Below are 5,587 nucleotides of genomic sequence, written 5' to 3'. Positions count from 1 at the left end.
GTTCACACAAAAGTGCCTTAAATCAGGAATGAAGGGCAAAAAGTGTGGATTAACAATGGGAATAGAGAATCCCATGAGCTCAGTGCTGTGTTGGAAGCGCAGGGAAAGGCTGGGCTGGAAATGCTGGGTCTCGTGTCCCCAGCACAGCCCAGCTCAGTGACACTGCCAGCACAGCCACCGGTGCCAGCGGCAGCTGCAGGTGACAAATCACAGATGGAGATTGCGCCCTCGGCAGCCTCTGACCCAGCCTGACCCCGGCTGAAGCTGGCAGCTCCAGGCAGGAAGGGGACAAGGCTGGGACAGAGCTGGGACAGCAGATGCCACCTCCAGCCTGGGCTGAGCCCCCAGCGTGGGCAGGGGATTTAATATCCCTTCCAACCCAAACTATCTGTGGTTCAGTTGTACTGCAATCCATGATCACCAGCCTGAATCTCACTCCCACCGTACATGACATTTACTCTGTGCATTAGGGATTGTCTGCAGCACCACAAAACACCGGGTTTTGCTCAGAGTGGCTTCCAGGGCAAACCCGTGCTCCTCCTGGGCTGGAGGAGCCCTTCCCGCAGGGATCCATCCCAAGATGCAGAGCCCTTCCCGCAGGGATCCATTCCCAAGATGCAGAGCCCTTCCCGCAGGGATCCACCCTTCCAACCCAAACTATCTGTGATTCAGTTGTACTGCAATCCATGATCACCAGCCTGAATCTCACTCCCACCGTACATGACATTTACTCTGTGCATTAGGGATTGTCTGCAGCACCACAAAACACCGGGTTTTGCTCAGAGTGGCTTCCAGGGCAAACCCGTGCTCCTCCTGGGCTGGAGGAGCCCTTCCCGCAGGGATCCATCCCGGGATGCAGAGCCCTTCCCGCAGGGATCCATCCCGGGATGGAGGAGCCCTTCCCGCAGGGATCCATCCCGGGATGCAGAGCCCTTCCCGCAGGGATCCATCCCGGCTCCGGGGGCTCTGCTTTCCCTCCCTGGGGCTGCTCCCCGCACGGGGAGAGGCTGCGGAGCTCACGGGAGCTCTGAGCTCTGCAGAGCCGAGCTATTTCTGGAGCTGGAATGTGTGCGCGTCCCGCCTGGCTCCCTCCAAATGTTTCGCAAGGAGTGCAGGAGGTAAAACAGAGCAGCGCTGTGCCCGAGCCAGCTTTTCCGTGCCTCCCTTCCCCGCGCCTGCCGGTGCGGCCCCGGGCACGCAGAGGGACGTGCCGGCCACCAGCAGGGTGGGGCAGGGGCCAGCGGCTGTGAGCAGGGTTTGGGGCAGAAAAGCTCGGATTTGGGGCAGGGTTGGCAGCCCTGAGAAGCAGGGCAGTCCCACTGGGGGAAAGGAGGAGCCGGGGGAAGGAAGGACTGGGAAGAGGGAAACAGCAGAGCAAGGCATCACCGCAGCTGCTGCAGCCCGGCTTCCAGCTCCCCGGGGGGACGAGGGGCAGGAAAACCAGTTTGAATGGAGCTCGGAGCTCTGGGCACACTGCTCCAGAGCCCCCGGTGCCTGTCAGCGAGTTTAAAGTTTGAAGTTTATCGTCTCCCACCCCTGCCATGGCAGGGACATCTCCCACTGTCCCAGGTGCTCCAGCCTGGCCTCGGACGCTTCCAGGGATCCGGGGAAAGCCACAACTGCTCTGGGAATCTGTGCCAGGGCCTCAGCACTTTCTAAATTTGGGTGATGCCAGCCAAGGGGGAGAAGAGATGGGGAGAGGGATGGGGGTGAGTGGAGTCACCCAGTGTCCCCTTGCTGCACTCGGAGGGAAGAAAAGGGACAGAAGGAAGGAAAGCAGCAGAAACACAGGCTGGGGTTCTGCAGGAGTAACTGGAGTGGGGATTCTCAGGATCAGCCAGAGCTGGCAGATGTTTGCACACCCCTGTGGCGGGGGGAGGCAGAGCTGTGTCCTTGTGTCCCTCCTGGAAGGTGACATGCACTGGAAGTTCTGCGTTACCCCCGAGCACCTGAGTCTCTGGATTTCCTGCCTGGAGATTTGTGTGTGCAGCGAGAGGTCTGGGTGGTTTGTGAGCGCTCTGCTCTCAGGGAGCAGCGTGGGGCAGGAGCAGAGCACAGCTGGGACCTGAGCTGGGGCTTTGTGGATCTCTGCTGGACGCAGGGACAGCAAAGCCCCTGGGGAGAGTTAACAGGGCCTGGGCTGTTTGTTTATCACACCAGGGACTGACTGAGTCCTGTCTGTGCTGCTGGGTCCTGGTGCTAAAGCCAACATTTACCCACAGCCCCCACAGGCTGGGAAAATGCTTTTGTACCACTTCCTTGGGCTTTCCCCTTGTTAAACAAAACCTGCATTTTGTTTTAATGCATTTTGTTTTAACAGCTCCAAATTTAACATAGGAATGTTTTTTCCTTAGTGCAGCATTGCTGGGTGGGGTGGTTTAAATTCACCTGTGCCTTCAGTTTATGTCCCCGTGATTTCAGGCATTCAGCATTTGTTTGTGTAGAGGAGATTTTGCAATGACATTGTGTGGAGCTTTCTGTATTTCCTAGGAGCTCTTTGAGAGCCCAAATGCTTTCAGGAGAAGCCTCAGATAAAGCTCCATCTTTGAAATGATCTGATTTAATTGCTGGCAGCAGAAGGGATGATGGGGGAGATGTTGGGAAGAGTTCCTGCCTAAAAGTGTTGGTTCCATTAAATCCTCGGTCTGACCTGCTGGAGTTATTTCCTGCTGTGTAACGAGAAATATTAATTGAAAGAGGCAGCAGGAGTAACCCTGGATGGGTGTGGGTGTGGATGAAGTTCTGCAGTGCCTCCTCCTGCTCCTCCTGCATTCCCAGTCCCAGTCAGCCACTGAGGATGCTCCAGGCCACCACAGGGGTGCCACCTCTGTCACCCCTGCAGTGTCCCCACCCCTGGGGCCAGTGTCCCTGGGGCTGGAGACACCTTCATAGACAGTGCCCTGTGGCAGCCTCCCCATCCTGCCCTTTTCCCTTCACCCAGGACAGGTTCTGGCTTGTCCTGGCACTGTTCAAACCCAGGCTGGACAGGCTGGGAGCAGCCTGGGGCAGTGGGAGGTGTCCCTGCCATGGCAAGGTGGCACTGGATGGAATTTAAGGTCCCTCCCTACCCAGATCATTCAGAAATTCTGGGATTCCATGTTTCTGGGATTCTGTGAATTTTATTAAGCTGGCCTTTTGAACATTATTTTTCCTGGGTACCTTCCCATAACCTTTCCCATTTACTTTTTTATTAAAGTTTAGCCCCACTGAGGCTGGGAGTGGATGAACCATCCTTGACTGTGCCCAGAGCCCAGGGCAGAGCTCAGCTTTATTTCCTTGCTCTGAATTACTCAGGATGGGGCTGAATTTGCACTCAGGGTCTGATTTTAGGAGAAGCAGAAACCCCATCGCCAGCCAGGCTCCTGTGCCTGGTCTTTGTGTCTCTGGAAATGGATCATTCCATGTGCAAAGAAAACTCTGCAGTTCCGCTCCTCCAAAATTATTTGCTTGCTAAAGAGAAGAGGAGAGCACAAGGAAGAATGCCTAAAAGATAAAGCTGAAATGGTGACAGAAGGTTTGAGATAAGGAGGGAAAGGGCGAGCAGAAAAATCCCTGAAGTGTGGATGGGAGGAAGGAATAAAACACCTGATTTGGGAACGAGGAATGAAATCTCTGATTTGGGAGCGAGGAATAAACTCCTTGATTTGGGAAGGAGGAATAAAATCCCTGATTTTTGGAGAGGCTGTGAGTGTCTCTGTGACACAGTGACACCCATCCCAAGCTGCTTCATCTCACAAATGTCTCTTCTGTCCCACCCCAGGCACCCTTTTCCTATGAACACCTGAGTCTCCTCCACCTCTCAGAGGATGCACCTGTAGCAGCTTTCCCACAGGTAAGAGCTCAGCCATGGCCCCAGTGCCTGCTCCAGCGGTTTTGGGGGTGTGGGGACCACAAATTTTGTGCCCCCAAGGCTTTGGGATGTGGGGATCACAGACCCTGTGCCCTCAGGGCTTTGGGATGTGGGGATCACAGACCCTGTGCCTTCAGGGCTTTGGGATGTGGGGATCACAGACCCTGTGCCCTCAGGGCTTTGGGATGTGGGGATCACAGACCCTGTGCCCTCAGGGCTTTGGGATGTGGGGATCACAGACCCTGTGCCCTCAGGGCTTTGGGATGTGGGGATCACAGACCCTGTGCCCTCAGGGCTTTGGGGTCAAGCCCAGGCCTGGTTTTGTGATGGATTCTTTGCGTTCTGTGGGGTTCAGGGCTTTGGGGTGTGGGGATCACAGACCCCATGCTCAGGGATTTGGGGATGTGGGGATCACAGACCCCGTGCCCTCAGGGATTTGGGGATGTGGGGATAACACTCCCTGTGCCCTCCGGGCTTTGGGGTCAAGCCCGACCGTGGTTTTGTGACGAGTTCTTTGCTTTCTGTCGGGTTCCTGTGGGTTTTGTGCCCCTCTGAGGTGACACAAGGATAACACTCCCTGTGCCCTCTGGGCTTTGGGGTCAAGCCCGACCGTGGTTTTGTGACGAGTTCTTTGCTTTCTGTCGGGTTCCTGTGGGTTTTGTGCCCCTCTGAGGTGACACAGCCCCAGGGGGTTGCAATTCCTAGAGCAGGCATTGGTGACTGAGCATTAAAAGATGTTTTGAGGGGGAAGGACTGGTCCAGATTTGGGGTTTCACATTGTTTCTGCTGACAGAGGGCTCTGGTCTGGTTTGTAGGTGATCCCATCCAGGTGTTCACAGTGATTTTCTGGTCCCAGCAGCCGTGGTTTACAGGGTGAGGGTGGCGCTGGCAGCTCCTGCTGTCATGATTTTCCTCCTGGCTCTTCATCCAGCAGCTGAAAATGTCAAATATTGAGAAACAGAAGCTGCTGCTAGGTCTGTCCCCTTGAACATGACCAGCAGTTCCCAAATCCCACCTCCCTGCACCTCTGCCTTTTCCCCTGGCAAATTTCATTAAATCTCTCCATTTGCTGCTGAAGTTTTGCCTTCCTAGGGGATGCTGCCTGCCCAGCTTTGGGGGAAGTTTGTGGGAATAAATTGCTGCTTATGGAGCTCTTGGAAATCTGGGTGCTGCTGGGCACAGTTGTGATCTGCCCCAGGACATTTTAGGGACTCAGTTCCAGGTCTGGTGCTGGTGTTGGGTGGATTTTAAGGACTGGGAATCACTTGGCTGAGATGAGCCAGCTGAGCACGGGCCTGGAGTGGAAAATTGATTGTTTGGAGCTTTATCCACAGGGATACCCGTCCCTTGGCTGCAGTATTTCCCAGGGGTATTTTCCCAGGTAAAACGTGGTGGCGCAGGATGGAAATTGGGGATGGGCCAGGCTGGGGGAGCTGCTGCTGGCCCTGCAGGAGGCACGGCTGTTTTAGGCAGGACTTGAGGGTGACCAGGGCAGCCTCTGGCTGAGCACTAATTGCAGGGGACAGGTTGTGCTCCTCAGGAGCAGCAGTGACAGCTCAGAGCCGCCTCCACCAGCGCTTAAAGCTGATTATCCCCCGACCTTTCCCTTCCCGAGTGTTCCTTGCAGTGTCCCTTCAGCCGGGCCTGGCTCCTGCCCTCCATTCCCGGCGGCAGCAGGACAATAAACCCAATAAATTCATCTGCTGTGGCGTCTGGCCACCCCCCCCACCCCACCCC

At 55.7% G+C, this 5,587-nt stretch overlaps 1 protein-coding gene across 4 annotated transcripts in view; it reads left to right on the top strand.

Annotated features, from left to right (window-relative positions):
- The window catches only part of HIVEP3 (HIVEP zinc finger 3), a 251,827-nt gene that overhangs the window by 108,777 nt on the left and 137,463 nt on the right, over positions 1 to 5,587 (top strand). For all 4 annotated transcript variants that reach the window (XM_041417531.1, XM_041417530.1, XM_041417529.1 and 1 more), the window contains one exon: positions 3,761 to 3,832. The gene's annotated coding sequence lies outside the window, so the exon portion shown is untranslated. The remainder of the gene's footprint in view (positions 1 to 3,760; positions 3,833 to 5,587) is intronic.

Source organism: Onychostruthus taczanowskii, unplaced genomic scaffold, assembly GCF_017590055.1.
Source record: "Onychostruthus taczanowskii isolate IOZ18803 unplaced genomic scaffold, ASM1759005v1 scaffold56, whole genome shotgun sequence".
In the NCBI taxonomy this organism is placed as follows: Eukaryota; Metazoa; Chordata; class Aves; order Passeriformes; family Passeridae; genus Onychostruthus; species Onychostruthus taczanowskii.
The sequence above is the reverse complement of the archived record's forward strand: the minus strand, read 5'-3'. Positions and strand labels throughout refer to the sequence as shown.